Raw genomic sequence first — 15,694 nt, forward strand, 5'->3', positions numbered from 1 at the left:
CCCGACACCATTGTTGTAAAGGGGCAGCTAAGTATGCTATACACTTTTGTGATCAATTACAAAGCCATGCACCACAGTTTAACCAGATAATTCTTGAATTTACGGCCTGACAACTGGAATAGACGCCTATGCGAATACGAGTCACTGCTTTCGGAAGTTAGAAGCGGTGAAGCCTCACTACCGCTTCACTATGGCCCATTTGCAGTCGTTCTGTGGAACCACTGCAAATGCGCCAAGAAGAAACTAATTTGTTTTGAAAATTGAAGATGAAATGAGGACACTGTGAGAGGCCATAAAAAGATATTACCGCGGTTCCTGTTTGTTCTAACTCAGTGTACGCGTATTTCGAGCGTTTCCTTTTCTCAATGGGCCAAATGAGAATGTGTCGCCATGCATGCTTGAACTACACGCGCACGCGGTGACGCTTTTGTCAAAACAACGTCACGCGAAACGTTCTGGCCCATAGGCTATGGTATTCATGACCACACTCATAAAAAAAGTTTGCACCCTTCGGGGCTTGTGTCCCAAGCGCTAGTAACTACGCCATAGCAAATGCGTCATGCCTTGCGCGCATCTGTTTTCTTTAGTGCAGCACACCCGGTATTTCCAGGTATGTGCGTAATCAGCGTGACACAATATCCTCGACAGGAAAGTAGCAAATGCAGTGTTTTCAAGAACGGAAACGCAACCAAGGCAGATGATTATTGCTGTGTCACAAGCTACAAAGGGTGGAAACTTCTTTAAGAGTGCAGGACTATTGATTTCTCGCCCTGAATTAAGAACACGTTTGCAGTCTCCAATGACGAAGTTGGGTCGGAAACAGAAACCTTTCAAAGTCGCCAAGGAATCAGACAGCTCGGCAGGAGAACGTATCAGAAGAACCAAACGCGCTTAACATCCACACGAAAACTGAATGGAGATAACACTCGTCAGCCTACGTTGATAATTCAGTGCTGAACTCATGTGCTGACCTCCCGGTGAACGGAGAAAATAACGGCGTCACACGAGCCAGCAGTTGTGAGAACAACAAAGGCACGAACATAGTCTCCTACGAAAATTAGCATCACTTTCCTGCAGAAGCATGCCATCGGCGTTAAAAGTACCAGCAGGTTGAAGGCGGCTGCGCTCTTAAGGAAACCTATAGTGTTGTTAAAGGTGACAAGAACTATACTGAGCTGTCGTTTACCATAATACAAGGGAACTATGAAATATTAATGAAGCACGCAATAGCGGAGATCACGAAGTAGTTACCCCATAACAGTAGGTCTTGCGTGCTCGGTAATTATTCTCAAAGGCACATCACTCCGTGGCGCCTGGAAGTGCAGCATACGTCGTAGTCACATCTCAGGGACACTTCAAGTCAAAGCCTTTGTGAATTCTCTACGTGTCGACGTGGTTCACGGCAGGCCAGTGGGCACGCAACCACCACGAAAAACATGCACACCACCGCATCGCGGACAGACAGACGCCATTTCAAATCTGCGATGCTCAAAGATTCGCACTGTGTCCGTTTTGCCGGGGAAAGAAAAAAAAAGGGGGAAAGAGCGTTGCTCTACTGATAAAGTGAGCTCAGCGATGAACCGGTGGGTAATCGTACTTTCGGCTGGTCGCCTCCACCCCTAAGCTGAGTCGGGCAGATCCGGCGTGTCACGAACCCATAGGTAGAGGACAAGCGCGCAAGCCGAACGTGCAACTCGCTCTCGGAGGAGGAAATCGCAGATGTATAACCACGGGACTGCTGTCAACGTCCGATATTTCGCGTAACGAAAGCACCCGACGCTGCCGGGAAAACATGCGGACGCGACGGTGTGACGGGCGTTCGCAGAGACGACAGCTTGCAGTGGCCTAGGCTGCCTAAGTTACGGCGACGCTATGCTGCGATGACGTTGTGGGAAACACTTCACTCTCGACGACTGCTCCGACAACAGGACTCGGAGCGCTTGAATATAGAATGCCAAGGTTTTTGCCTTTTTCCTGAATGGCAGCTGTTATTCGCGATAGCGTTGTTGCTTCACCTTGCAGCTCAGCCATGGCAGTTCACCGTGACGGCGAGAATGCCGCTGCAGCTCTACTTCGACGTGTCTTCTCGAGCGCCGTTATTTGCGCCGCGACACACATTGGGTGTTTTCTTGTTTGCACGACAGCGCGTGCGGGCTGCGTGGACGTCGGTAACATTTCTGCAGTAGCAAATTGCAAGCACTTGAGCGCCTTAGCACAGGTGTAAGATTACATGTATAGCCCATTCGTCAAAAGGATCCGGACCGTACTGTGTGACATCTTGAATACGCAAGTTGTGTTGCGAGGGGAGTTTTTGAATCGCTTTGGCTTCGGCCGCTCTTGAATACCAATGCAACACGGGCACTCCCGATCGCGATCAAGCCCGATCCAGATCAAATTTTCCATCGCGAACATGAATGGTTGCCGCTGCGTGGTCCAGCAATCCGGGTCGAGTTCGCTAAGCTCACAGCACGACGGTGCAGACGACAGCAATACAAATCGCGATCGACTGGATGCGGATGGTGCAAAATCGTCGTCGAAAAGTGCCCGTACAGAAGGACCCGACCCGCATCGTACGCGATCGCGATTCAACATGCCTGTGTGACAAGGCTATAAATTCGTCATATGCTTAGGGACCTCGCGGACGTCACATTCAATGTGTTACGCGACGCGACGTTTACATAAAATGCTCTCTGCACTTCTAAGTCGGCTTTCCACGTGAGTTTTCTCACGCTATATTTCTTTTTTTTTTAGTCTGATAAATCATTCGTCTGAGCTTTCCGGATCAATGCGCCCTGCTGTAAGTTCTGGGCGCAGCCTACACACGAGAAAACGCAATCTCAACTGACCCGTTGCAAACCAGAAGACTAAAAAAATCCATCAAGCTTCAGCATGCTTACCAAGTTGTAGCGTAGACAAACCCAATCTATGCATTGCCGCCTGCCAATCAACTTCGGGAATAAAGCCATTTAATGAGATGCTTCTGCAAAATCCGGAACGTTGGGTAGCGGGTTCCTGTTCCTATACCGAAATTCTAGTCTCGCAACAGACTGAGAGCAGGCAAAACATTCGCAACCTACAATTCCCTCGAAGAGCGGCATTTTAACAGGTCGATCGTGAGACTGGAAGTACGAGAGCTAAGTCACTGTGACGTGATCGAAAGAACGGCTGCTAAAAGATGGAACTGCTGGGAGCCCTTCGTATCCCGGGATTCCGATACCGTGCTTCTGCGCTTCAGTCCGGCCCCGCGACCTGCCCATATATCTCTCCCTGTTGAGGAGGCCGGACAGATACCAGCAGTACCACCCGGTGGCACACCAACTCTTTGACGTGAGAAACGCGTGAATCCCGCGCCAAGAGCCAACCTGGCCACCTCCCACCCCCGCGACTACCAGCGTTTCTTGCCAGCCGGCCACGGGAATGGTGATTAACAAACGATAACAATACTATATTAGTGTTACGCTTTAACCCCTAATCACGAAGTAGCAGACGAAAGAACACACAGATATCCCACGCAGTGTTTCGATGCAGATGAGACAAAGCGCTTTTGATGAGCTATCGAGTTAGCAGCAGCAGCGGTTGACAGCGGGGCAGCCTGGTCGCCAGTACATTTTAGCTCTCATCCTCACGAGTACGAACAAATGATGAAGGGTGTATACTCTGGTCGCCAGTACATTTTAGCTCTCAGCGTCACGAGTACGAACTAAGGCGGTGCATGATGCGCGAAGAGTATTGATGAAAGGTGTATACACAGAGAAGTGCCACAGGAGGAGGAAAGAGAAAAGCAGCAGGCAGGGAGGTTAACCAGAATAACGTCCGGTTGGCTAGCCTACACCGGGGAATAGGAAAGGGGAAAACAAAGACGACAGGGCGAGGAAGGAAGGAAAGAAGGAAATTAGCGGTGAGTTCACTGACGCGTGTGGTTTAATAGAAATTGCATTAATAGTCACAGACGTCCAAACACATCGTCCTCAAGAAGCACAAAAGCGCCTTCACCGCTTCATGGGCGGACGAGCGAGCGCTGGGGGCAGTGTTCCAGCAGCACCTGCACAGAAAGCGGCCCATTGCCCAGTTTTTGGAGAGCGTTAGCAAGTTCTTGTCTTTCTGGGGCATATCGTGGACAGTGGCACAGCAGCTGGTCGATATTTTCTTCGGGGCCTCAAACCTCGCATGCTGCACTGCCGGTCACTCCAATTAATGTAGAGTATGCCTTTGTGAGGGCAACTCCTAACCAAAGGCGACAGAGAAGCGTAGCTTCATGCGAAGGAAGTCCGACTGGAGGTGGGAGTTGCAGTGAGGGGTTTAATCGATGAAGTCGCGTAAGTCTTAAGTTTGGCGAATTCCACTCGGTCAGTAAGAGAGTGTGTGCCAGGTGTCGAAGCTGCCTTACGGCGTCTGTCCTCGAAAGCGGAATTGGACGCACAGCGCCTCTACTTGATGTGCTGTGCGAGCAGCGTTATCGGCGGAATCATTGCCACTGATTCCACAATGGCCCGAGAAAGTGCCACACATATCTGAAGCCTTGAATGTATTTAGAAGTGCCACACGTATCTAAACAGATAGTCTTCATACTCCTTATGGAACTTCGGCACGTACATTCCAGGAAGTTGGGCAAAAACTGGACACATACACGGTAGGCACATTCCGAGTTGCACATACTGAGCGCGTGGAGTTGTCTGTTCGTGCACATTCCCAGCGGTACATAGAAAACCAGTGACCCAAGTTGTCTGCTACAGTCGAGGCAGGAGCCAGCAGCAAAATGTTTGTTCGAGCACGTATACCCTGATGGCCCAAGCTGCGCATTCGGCAGGAGAACATCCAGCACATACTCAATGGCCCAAGTTACTTATGTCCGATGAGAAAACGACGACGAGCTTCAAACCTCGGAGAAGTGTAAAGAAAGATTCCCTCTAAAAAAAGACGAACGCATGCAACCGTGTGAAACGCTCCCGGTCCGCTCCGAAAGCATCAGCCGTCTGTATCAGTTTATTTTCTACGGACCGCTGCGTTTCCTATCGACTAGCTGTGTCAATTCCAAACTATGGCCACTGATCCGTGGTACCATTGTGAATGCTGCCAAACTGAGCAATGTTGGCGTTTTGAGCCATTCAGGCAGGCCGTTTGCATGAGCGCAGGCGCGGTGATTCGTTTGAAATTTTGGCAGAATGCGAGTGTCAAAAATAACCGTATTACACATTTACCTGCTCATTGCCGCTTCTGCATGACCGTCTTCGAGAGGTGAACGTCCTCGGAAGGAGAGCTTCTACTGCACTGGTGGAAACTATTTACATATTGCTTTTATGCAGGGGTAACACATGCGCGAGCGATACTTTGATTTATTTGTTAAGTATACAGTGAACAGAGGTTATTGAGTGGCACACTGCAGTGGCTCAGTTTTTTAGTCCGTAATTCATAGCGTTTGTTTTCCTTTGTGTTTCTTAAAGGGGAGCATTTACTCGCCTAGTCGGAGCCACGGTCAAACGAGAGGACGTGCAAGGTCATAGAGTTTCTCGCCGATACGCGCATACCCCCAAGCGCCAGCTCGCATACCGCTACACCACCACCACCTATAGTCTATAGGTGGGGTTGGCTGTACTCGCTTGGCGCTACCTGTCCTTGCTCCACTCGACGGTAGGGGCGTAAGTACTGTACGAGCCACGTAAAAGAACAAAGGCTCTGCAGAGACCACAGAGGTATGCGAGACGTACCGACGTGACGAGACAGGAGGTGAAGCCACGGGCCGACGAGACACACGCAGTCGCGGAGTAGAAGCGACGCGCGGCCGAAGAACAGCGGCACGCCGAGTGAGCGGCCGCTGAAGTGGCTGCCGACATCGAGCGGCGCCGTTCGGAGGCCCGCCACTTGCGGGACGCCGACGCCTATTTCAAAAAGCACTTTGCCGAAGAGAAATTTGGTTCGGCTTGTACAGTCTGTGACTGGCTCGGATTCCGATCGTACGTCGTCGGGGTGTCGCGGCCCGTGCATGTGGCGGTGGTCGGGTGAGCGCTTGAGTTCTTGAGTTCTTTGTGGCTTTGCGTCACGTGCAGGGGAGAAATGCTTTGCATTGGCTTAGATGGTCACCGAGAATGCTTTCTGCCGCATTTTATAAAGACATAGCTGTTCTTAGCGAGCTACCACAACTTTTCCGTATCGGCTATGTTCCCAGCCTCTTACCGTGGGCTGATCCCTGAGATTGTGGAGCCTGAAAGTGTGGGCCGATATGTACCTCTGCGACCACTGGCCGCGGTGATGTTCCTCATATACGTGTATATCTATATATTATATTTTGTAAATATAACAATTAAAATGGTCTGATGGCAGGTTTCGAACAGAGGGCCTCTAGCACAGGAGCCCGATGATATAGCCATTAGAATAGCACATCCTTTAAGGGTCCCTGAAACAGTTTGGACCATCTTGCAGACGGGTATGGTACAGCAACAGTAAAACGTACGCGCCACAATGTAAGTGAAGCGCCTCACATAAAGATATCTGTGGCCCATTACAAGTTACTCTCTCCCTAGCCACGCTTGTTCTCCTCAACTCTTTAGCCAAGCGGTCGGCGCTACTCCGCCCGCCTTGCCTGACTCGGCGTCATAGTGTGACGTCGTGTCGTCTACTTTACTCCAGCAGCAAAGTATAATACGATTCGTTACTGCTTGGTTAGCTGTGTGTTCGCCTGTTTAAGCTCTTTGCCAACAGGTGGCTGCACCCTACAGGCCACTAACTTTTGCACCCTTCCGCCTATCGGGCTAAACCGTTGGTTTTCACGGCGCTCAACACACTGGCGGGTATGTGCAACGTGGTGCAGGGTAAGAACAAAAGAAATGAATGTGGTATCAAGCAAGTCGACAGGTTCGTCCCATGCAGAATAGGGGTAGTGTACCAGATACCTCTCTCTTGTGGCAATAGCTACATAGGGCAGACGGGACGGTGCCTAAACGTCAGACTGCAGGAGCACCGCGCAGGAGTAGAAGGATTGGCGGGGGGTGCCAAACTGACTGACCATTGTCGCCACTGTCGTAATTGCACGCCTAGGTTCCGCGATACTAAAGTCTTGAAGATGTTTGCGTCACAACTGAGCCGAGAAATCTATGAAGCTTACTGTATAAAAATGCAATCTGGCAGCTGCGTAAGCAGCTCTTCAGTGTCATTGAGCGATAAAGGGTTCAAATATTTACAAGCAAATTTGTGGCACTCACGCCCGCATGCCAACGTCGAGTGATGGCTGTTTGATGATTAGCAAGTGTGATTATGATACTTGTATAAATGTGGGATTTCCCGGAGTAAATCTTAGTTGAAGTTCCGCGCCTGTCTTGTGTGTTCCTTCTTTGTCCCTTGTTTTTGTGCGGTTACATGATGCATTCCATTAATTTATCCAGCTATTTATACAAACTATGTTGATTTTGTATACCCGCCCGCGCCCACACAGTAACGCCACTACGGCGACGCAAGAAATCTGTAAGTAAATAAATCTAAACTTAAACGTCAAGGATTTTGAGGACGGATATCTTGAAATTGGTGCTACCCTTAGAATTTCACCTAAGCAGATATGACCCTACACCTCAGCTTCGATTTCTCAATTACAGCGTCCACCCTAATGTTTTTAATTAAGAAGGTTATTTGCATATGTCATTTAAATAGATGAATTTCTTCTTGCTGCAAATGTTCGCCAAGCCATGTACCTTATCTGAAAGAACTACAGTGACCATGATATGTCAGTTTTCCGGATAAAAAGAGATGCCTGATATAGCAGTACCGCATATGCCATTAGAAGGGACTAGTTTTTCCTGCTCTGCTCGTCCGTGTTGCGTATATAGGTAGTAGGACGTTCTGGCGGGCTAGTTGGTTCATAGCTTTAGATGTTTCTTATAAGTGCGCGAAATAAATGAGGACAAGAAAAAAACACACCAAACCACAAGCGCAGACTGCCAACTGTTTATTTTTTAAAGCAAGCAATGTACATATATTTCATTCGGGAAGCTGCGCACGTGTCCGCATTGTCACTCTCACATGTGCCGATGAGCATAAAAACGTAAAAGTTTATCTGCTGGGTAACAGTGCAGTCCAAGATTGCGACAAGCGATCACCGAAATAACCGTGCGCCATTCTTGCACCATAATCAAGAAAAGGAGAGGTAACATTAAAAAGAACACCGGAAGAAAAACAGGAAGAGACCGCGAGTATGTGAAGGAAACGGACATCATCATCATCATCATCATCATCATCATCATCATCATCATCATCATCATCATCATCATCATCAGCCTAGTTACGCCCACTGCAGGGCAAAGGCCTCTCCCATACTTCTCCAGCTACCCCGGTCATGTACTAATTGTGGCCATGTTGTCCCTGCAAACGTCTTAATGTCATCCGCCCACCTAACTTTCTGCCGCCCCCTACTACGCTTCCCTTCCCTTGGAATCCAGTCCGTAACCCTTAATGACCATCGGTTACCTTCCCTCCTCATTACATGTCCGGCCCATGCCCATTTCTTTTTCTTGATTTCAACTAAGATGTCATTTACCCGCGTTTGCTCCCTCACCCAATCTGCTCTTTTCTTATCCCTTAACGGTACACCTATCATTCTTCTTTCCATAGCTCGTTGCGTCGTCCTCGGACAGGAAACGGACATGTCACTTAACAAATAACCGGTTAAAGGCGAAGGATGAGGGCATAAAATAGTTTGAAGAAAGCAAAAAGGCTAAGAAAACTAAGAACAACATAACAACAAACGGGGAATATCACACCAATCAACAAACGTGGCAATGACGTCATGAAAGCATGAAGCCTCAAAATATGTCCTAATGAAAACAACCATGGAAAATGGGGGTGACGGCGACTATTGAATTTACAAACGTGGCTGTGGAAAGAGTGAAATCTGGTGACAAAAACTAACGCTTGGCACGAAACACCTACAACAAACAAAACCAAAAGAAAAAAAAAACCTTAAACCGCCAAAAGGAATTTTTTAAAAGGCATATTCCAGAAAGTTGACTCTTTCTGAAAGCAACGAGACAGATGGCGCGCTCATGCATATTTCGTTGTAGGTGTTTTGTGCTGCGAATGCCACCGAGCGTTGGTTTTTTCACCAGTTCTCACATTTTTCACAGCCACGTTTGTAAATACAATAGTCGCCGTCACCCCCACTTTCCGTGGTTGCTTTTATTAAGGCATACTTTGAGCCTTCATGCTTTCATAACGTCATTGTCACATTTGGTGATCGGTGTGATGTTCCCCGTTTGTTATGTTGTTTTCTGGTTGTTGTTTTTGCCTTTTTGCTTTCTTCAAACGATTTTATGGCCTCATCCTACACCTTTACACAGGTTATTTATTAAGTGACATATCCGTTTCCTTCACATACTCGAGGTCTCTTACTGTTTTTCTTCCGTCTTTTTTTTTTACATCTCCCTTTCTTGATAATGCTGCAAGAACTGCTCACGGTTATTTCGGTGATCGCATGTCGTAATCTTGGGCTACGCTGGTACCCAGCAGATAATATTTTACCTTTTTATGTTTATCGGCACACACGAGAATGACAATTCGGACACGTGAACAGGTTCCCGAATGAAATATGTATGTTGCTTGCTTTCCGAAAATCAACAGTTGGCAGTCTGCGCTCGTGGTGTTGTGTGTTTCTTTCTTGTGTCCTCGTTTTTTTCGCGCAGTTATAAGAAACGTCTAAAAAATGCGTATATTGCTATGGAACGCGAACGAGTAGTAATTCAGTGCACCACATACGCGTAAAAACTAGATTACTTGTGATGTAGCTATGATCAAGCTGTGTGTGTGTCATAATCTAAAGCCTAAACACACGCGGTTAGATCACACCAACATCGCAAACAATCGCTAATAGGGAAAGGCAAGTAGCAGTTTTTCCTTTGCACCCTTCATTCAATCGCGACAGTGAATATTTTCTGCAGTACAAATTAGTCAGTTGTAGTCCCACTTCAATCCACTTGGCCGTGACCTATAACCTTTCAGTCACACTTTGGAGCAAATACAGGGCAAACGAAACGTTCACAAGAAACAATAATTCGCTTTTAACAACGTTTGAGTCTAAAATAAAAATGAAATTGTGTCTGTGTTCGGCAAAACGTGAATACCAAACCAATGTCATGTAAGGTCATTGTCTTTGGTTTATTGTTCTTGCCTTAGTGGGATACATGGGGCATGGGTGAGGCTTAGACCACTTTTGGTTAGGGGTATTTTTTTAACGGTTATATAACTTATGTCTGCCGTGTTCCTTAAAATGTGCTGAAGATGTGCCGCTCCGATGTGTTTACCTGTTCGTACAGCGTGTTCGTGCACTTCGTGCCCTTCAACGTTTTTCTAGCGTGAGACTGCTCTGCCTGAACAATCGGACAACTGTGTGCAGCCTGCTGTGACTCTGGCAAGTGGGTGTATTCGCGCGAGTCGAGCGATGACGGCCGTTCCCTCTCAATACATTAAAATTGGCTTGACATGGCTTCATCATCATCATCATCATCATCATCTTGCTATTTCATATCCACTGCAGCACACAGGCCACTCCCTGCGATCTCCAATTACCCCTGTCCTGCGCCAACCAATTCCAACTAGCGCCTGCGAATTTCCTCATTTCATTGCCCCACCTAGTCTTTTGCCGTCCTCGACTGCGCTTGCCGTCTCTTGGCACCCATTCTGTAACCCTAATCTACTGGTTATCTAACCTACACATTACATGACCTGCCTAGCTCAATCTTTTTCTCTTAATGTCAATTATATTACTGACTATCCCCGTTTACTCTCTGATCAACACCGCTCTCTTTCTGTCCCTTATCGTTAGGCCTAGCAACCTTCGTTCCATCGCTCCTTGCGCGGTCCTTAACTTGTTCTCAAGCTTCTTTGCCAGCCTCCATGTTTTGTGCCCCGCATGTAAGCACCGGTAAAATGCACCGATTATACAATTTTCATATCAGTAATAATGGTAAACTTCCAGTCAGGATCTGAAAATGTCTGCCGTATGCGCTCCAACCCATTTTTATTCTGTATATTTCCTTCTCATGATCAGGGATCTCTGTAACTGACCTAGGTAAACGTACTCCTCCAAAGACTCCAGAGGATGGCTGGCGTTCCTGAACTATTTTACCTTGCGCGGCAATTGATAATTATCTTTGTCTTATGCATAATAATTAACACCAGTCTTACACTCTCTGTTAAGGTCCTCAATCGTTTGTTGGTACATGGCTTAATTAATATCTAATATCACTACGCTCAGCGCTTAAATCAGCGTAAGGTTTTGCTTTGTCATCCAGCGTAAAAAAAAGTAATAAACAGCAAACCACTGCTTCCGAAAACTTGCATGCTCAGTCGACGGCTCCCATGAAATCTGTCTGCTGACGTCACGCAGGAGCAAGCAGGCCTTGTCTCTTTCTGGTCCAGGTAAGCAACCGACCTTGGAAGGCACGAAACAAATACCGTCAGAGTAGGAAAGCGCTAGTCGAGAATTCAACGTATTTTATACGCACAGTGCACAATGCGTGATTTGCGCTCAGTCTTTGCACATACGCATTCAAACCATAATTTATACAAGACATAGGAAAACTACAAATGTATTTCAATAAAGCCGATATACAGTTGGGCTAGTCTCGATCATCTTCATATGGGGCAAGCGCACCAAGCAGACGACGAAGACTAACTTTTGACTTTTTAAATTTAATAATGGACTTTTACGTGCCAAAACAACTTTCTGGTTATGAGGCACGCCGTAGTGGGGGACTACCGAAATTTGGACCACCTGGAGATCTTTAAGGTGCACCTAAATCTAAGTACACGGGTGTTTTCGCATTTCGCCCCCATCGATATGCGGCCTCCGTGGCCGGGATTCGATCCTGCGACTCGAGCTTCACATTCCAACACCATAGCCACTAAGCAACCATGGCGCGTTTTGGGCTTTGAAAAAAAAAAAAAAAAAAATAATCAGCCCTTCCACTCTCTGAAGAAGGACGAGCTGAGAAGCTGCTGTGTTTTGCCTCAGTCGACGCATCTGTGTATATGTTATTATAAGTACCACCCCACGGCAGACGGTAATTCCACAATAATTACAACTTCACTGTGAACTAACTAATGAAACTGCACGTAATGATAGGGCCGTCTGAGAGGGCAATTTGTGTTCGATTTTTTTTTTTCAAGATACCTAAATTAGATTTAGAGCTACAGAGCATTCGCGAGAAACTAGAGACGAAACTTTTTTTTTGTGAAACGCGACGCGTAGACGTACGGGCATCAACCACCACTGGAGGGTAGCTATATGCAGCTTGGCTGTAAAATTGTCGTTCGTGTGCGCGCGTGTCCTTGTTGCGTGCTGCGCAGAAGACGCCCGGCAGCTCCATAATCCATCGCAACAGCCTAAGCAAACATGCGGCAATGGTGACTCGGCGCTGCAGCGATTGCCGCAAGCGTCAAAAGCGCATCGCGTGGAAGCGAGGAGCGAGAAAGGACACGCATGCGCAAAGCGCCCCTGGCGCAGAAGTGCCTGTAGCCTCCGCACCACGATGTGAGACGGCAGACGGCGCAGCAATGCAGTTTTGAGTCGCTCCGTCAGGCATTTCAGATCCCGCAAACTTTTGCCGCTGACAGTACTTCAAAAAGAAAGCATACAAAAAAAAAGGACAGGGACGACAGCATTGTGCTCCTCGAAAACTTCGCTCTCACACGTGCCGCGTGAACAACTAATGGTTTTCACGTATCGTTATGCCACTTATAATTTGGTGAAGAGGCGACTTACACAAAGTCACGCCGACTATCGGTCTGGCTCGCTTGCCGAAAGAACGAATCGTGATAGCGACTAGCCGACTTGAAAAACTGAGACCACCACTACCTTGTCACTTAGCGCAGTATTGCAGTGCAAACGACATCACCGGCTCACGCAACGATGCCTTGCGATGCGCAGTGCCCTTGGGCAAGCTATCAGACGTGGCGGCGAAGGCTTTGCGCTAACGTCCCTCTTGAAGGGTTCCCCGCTCTTGCTTATGGAATCCCACCAGAAATCTGATCGCGTTCACACATGCTTTTGTAAATTGGCATCCGATTCTTTACGCTTTCGTGCTCGATTAGGAACCGATCCGCCCATCCACCAAAGGTTAGCCAAGGATTAAAGATCTCGCCGAAGCCTTACAGTTTCACGTAAATGTATCGTCCTACCAACGTGAATAGACATTAAAGAACCCTGCTATATTTACGTGCCAAGACAACAATCTGTTTATGAGGCTGTCGTTTTTCTGGGCGACGTGAATATAAACCCTTCAACGTCCCCAAAGAGACTAGCCGCTCAGCGGGCGCACATGACAACTCCCTTAGCACCTAACATTCAGGAGCAAAATTGATAGCTAGGCCCCATCAGCCTATATTGAAAATGCAGTGCTGAACTTATACGCTGACCTTCCGGCGGACGGAGAAAACTGCTCCACACGACTCAGTAGTGGCGAGAACAAAAAAGGCATCAACATGAAGCCTGCTACAAAAAGTAACATCACATTCTTGCAGGAGCAAGCCATCGACGTTAAGAGTACGGTCGTTTTCAAGCTGCTTCCACGCGTAAGGTACCCTAAAGTGGTGTTAAAGGTGACAAGAACTACACTGAGATGTGATTTACCATAATTAAGCGAACTATAAAAGGGCAATGAAGCACACGATAGCGGAGATCACGAAGCAGTCACCCTACCATTACGTCTTCGGTGCTCGGTGATTGTTCTCAAAGGCACCTCGGTCCGTAGCGCGTGGAAGTGCTGCATACGTCGTAGCCACGTCTAGGGTTCCAAGTCAAATTTCTTGCGAATTCTACACGTGTTGACTCGGTTCACGGGAATCCAACGGGCCCACCACCACGGCGCAAAATATGCACACGACCGCACCGCGTAAAGACAGACGCCATTGTTTAAGCTGCGATGCTTGCACTGCGTCAGTCTCGGCGGTGAAAGCAGGGAAAAAGGGAAAGGGCGTTGCTTGCTGATAAGACAAGCTGAGCGATGAATCTGTGGGCTAGGCGCGATTTCCGTCTCCGACGGGCCTGACTTTATTTGAGGTATGGTCTAGTGCAACGGGGCAGTGCGACGTCCGTATAGAAAAACAATGGGAGAATCGTAGTCGCTTCTGCGATGACGTTTCAAGACGGGCGCCGCCATCGACCGGTGTGCCTAGCGCGTCTTTCTGCTTCAACACATAAAACAACCTTTCTAAAGAAAAATCATGGGGTTTTACGTGCCAAAAAAAAAAAAAAAAAAACACTTTCTGATTATGAGGCACGCCGTAGTGGAGGACTCCGGAAATTTCAACCACCTGAGGTTCTTTAACGTGCACCTAAATCTAAGTACACGGGTGTTCTCGCACTTCGCCCCCATCGAAATGCGGCCGCCGTGGCCGTGATTCGATCCCGCAACCTCGTACTCAGCAGCCCAGCACCATAGCCACTGAGCAACCACGGCGGGTAGCCTTTCTCAAAAGGTAAATAAAAAAAGTAACGCGAACGCCAATGGATTTCGTTCGACACATTGAAAATTATCTCGAAACTGCTGCAGTACTGAGAGTACGGTCCGAGTGGATACCCCTTGTGAACTCACCCGGCATAATTCGTAAACTGAAATATGTGCTGTAATTAATTAAAGAGCTAATAAGCCGAATATGTTACTTAATGAATTAAGCGTGTTTATTTCTCGTACAAGTAATAGCCCGCTCATCGAGCCAATTGAATCAAGGTTACAATTGTGTTGTCTGCCACAGGCAATTTTTAAAAACTTGCTGCAGACTAAAAACCTCGTGCTAAGCCATATCCATAGCCACAGCCACTAATGCTCCGGGGCCGGTATTCAAATCGTTTCATCGACTTTTAGCGGAGGCATTGCTGGCGCTGTATCAACACAGTCCCGGCGCGGTCGCATTCCCATGTGCGTAAGTGCTCCGCATAGCTCCGTTAGGGACGCGCTAGCACTCGTGAAACATAAGGAGACCGGTAGTACGCCTCCCAGAAAAGCTGATGCGTCACTTTATGTAAACCGGGGCGTATGTGTGGTGCGCCCATAATACCTCACCCCACGAACCGAATTCAACTCCAGCGAAAGCGCACGTACGCCAGTGAGGCACAGTAATAGCCATGGTGAGATATGTTATTCCCCGCTACCAGATTTCACACGTGCGAGCACAAAGCGCTGAAACTATTTTTCCGCTAATGATGTGATCAGCAGATTTGGTGGCACATGTTTGCGTACCGGCGCGAGGCTTGGCTGATATTGTGAACCTATAATTTCTATCCAGCGGAGAACGACGACAGTCTCAGCTTACCAAAGACTGCACACAGTCCTGTTGCCGGTTCGTCCGCTTGGACTGGGAGTGCTGGGATACTCGTGCCGCTGACAGCACAGTATGTAATTCGACAAGGGTGGGGTACCTTTATCTTTTTCATTTAAACGCCATTTTGTTTTCACATGCAGTCTTTTTGCAGCATATGTAAATATCGGGAGCCCTTATTTTCTTCGTTGCCTTGTACCGCCCAACGCCAAACGGTCCTTATTACTATACGCTGCCCGAGAAACTAAAGAAAACTGAGCAAAATGGCGCATGTCAAAAGCTGAGCTGCCTTCGCACTTGCCGTAAAGCTTACGATGCCACAACAATGAAATCGTCTTGCTTAAGGCAGTTGAGACTGCTACTTCTCTCAGATGTCATGTTGACTCTCTTGAAAAAC

The sequence above is a fragment of the Dermacentor andersoni genome, chromosome 11 (genome assembly GCF_023375885.2).
Source record: "Dermacentor andersoni chromosome 11, qqDerAnde1_hic_scaffold, whole genome shotgun sequence".
Taxonomy (NCBI): Eukaryota; Metazoa; Arthropoda; class Arachnida; order Ixodida; family Ixodidae; genus Dermacentor; species Dermacentor andersoni.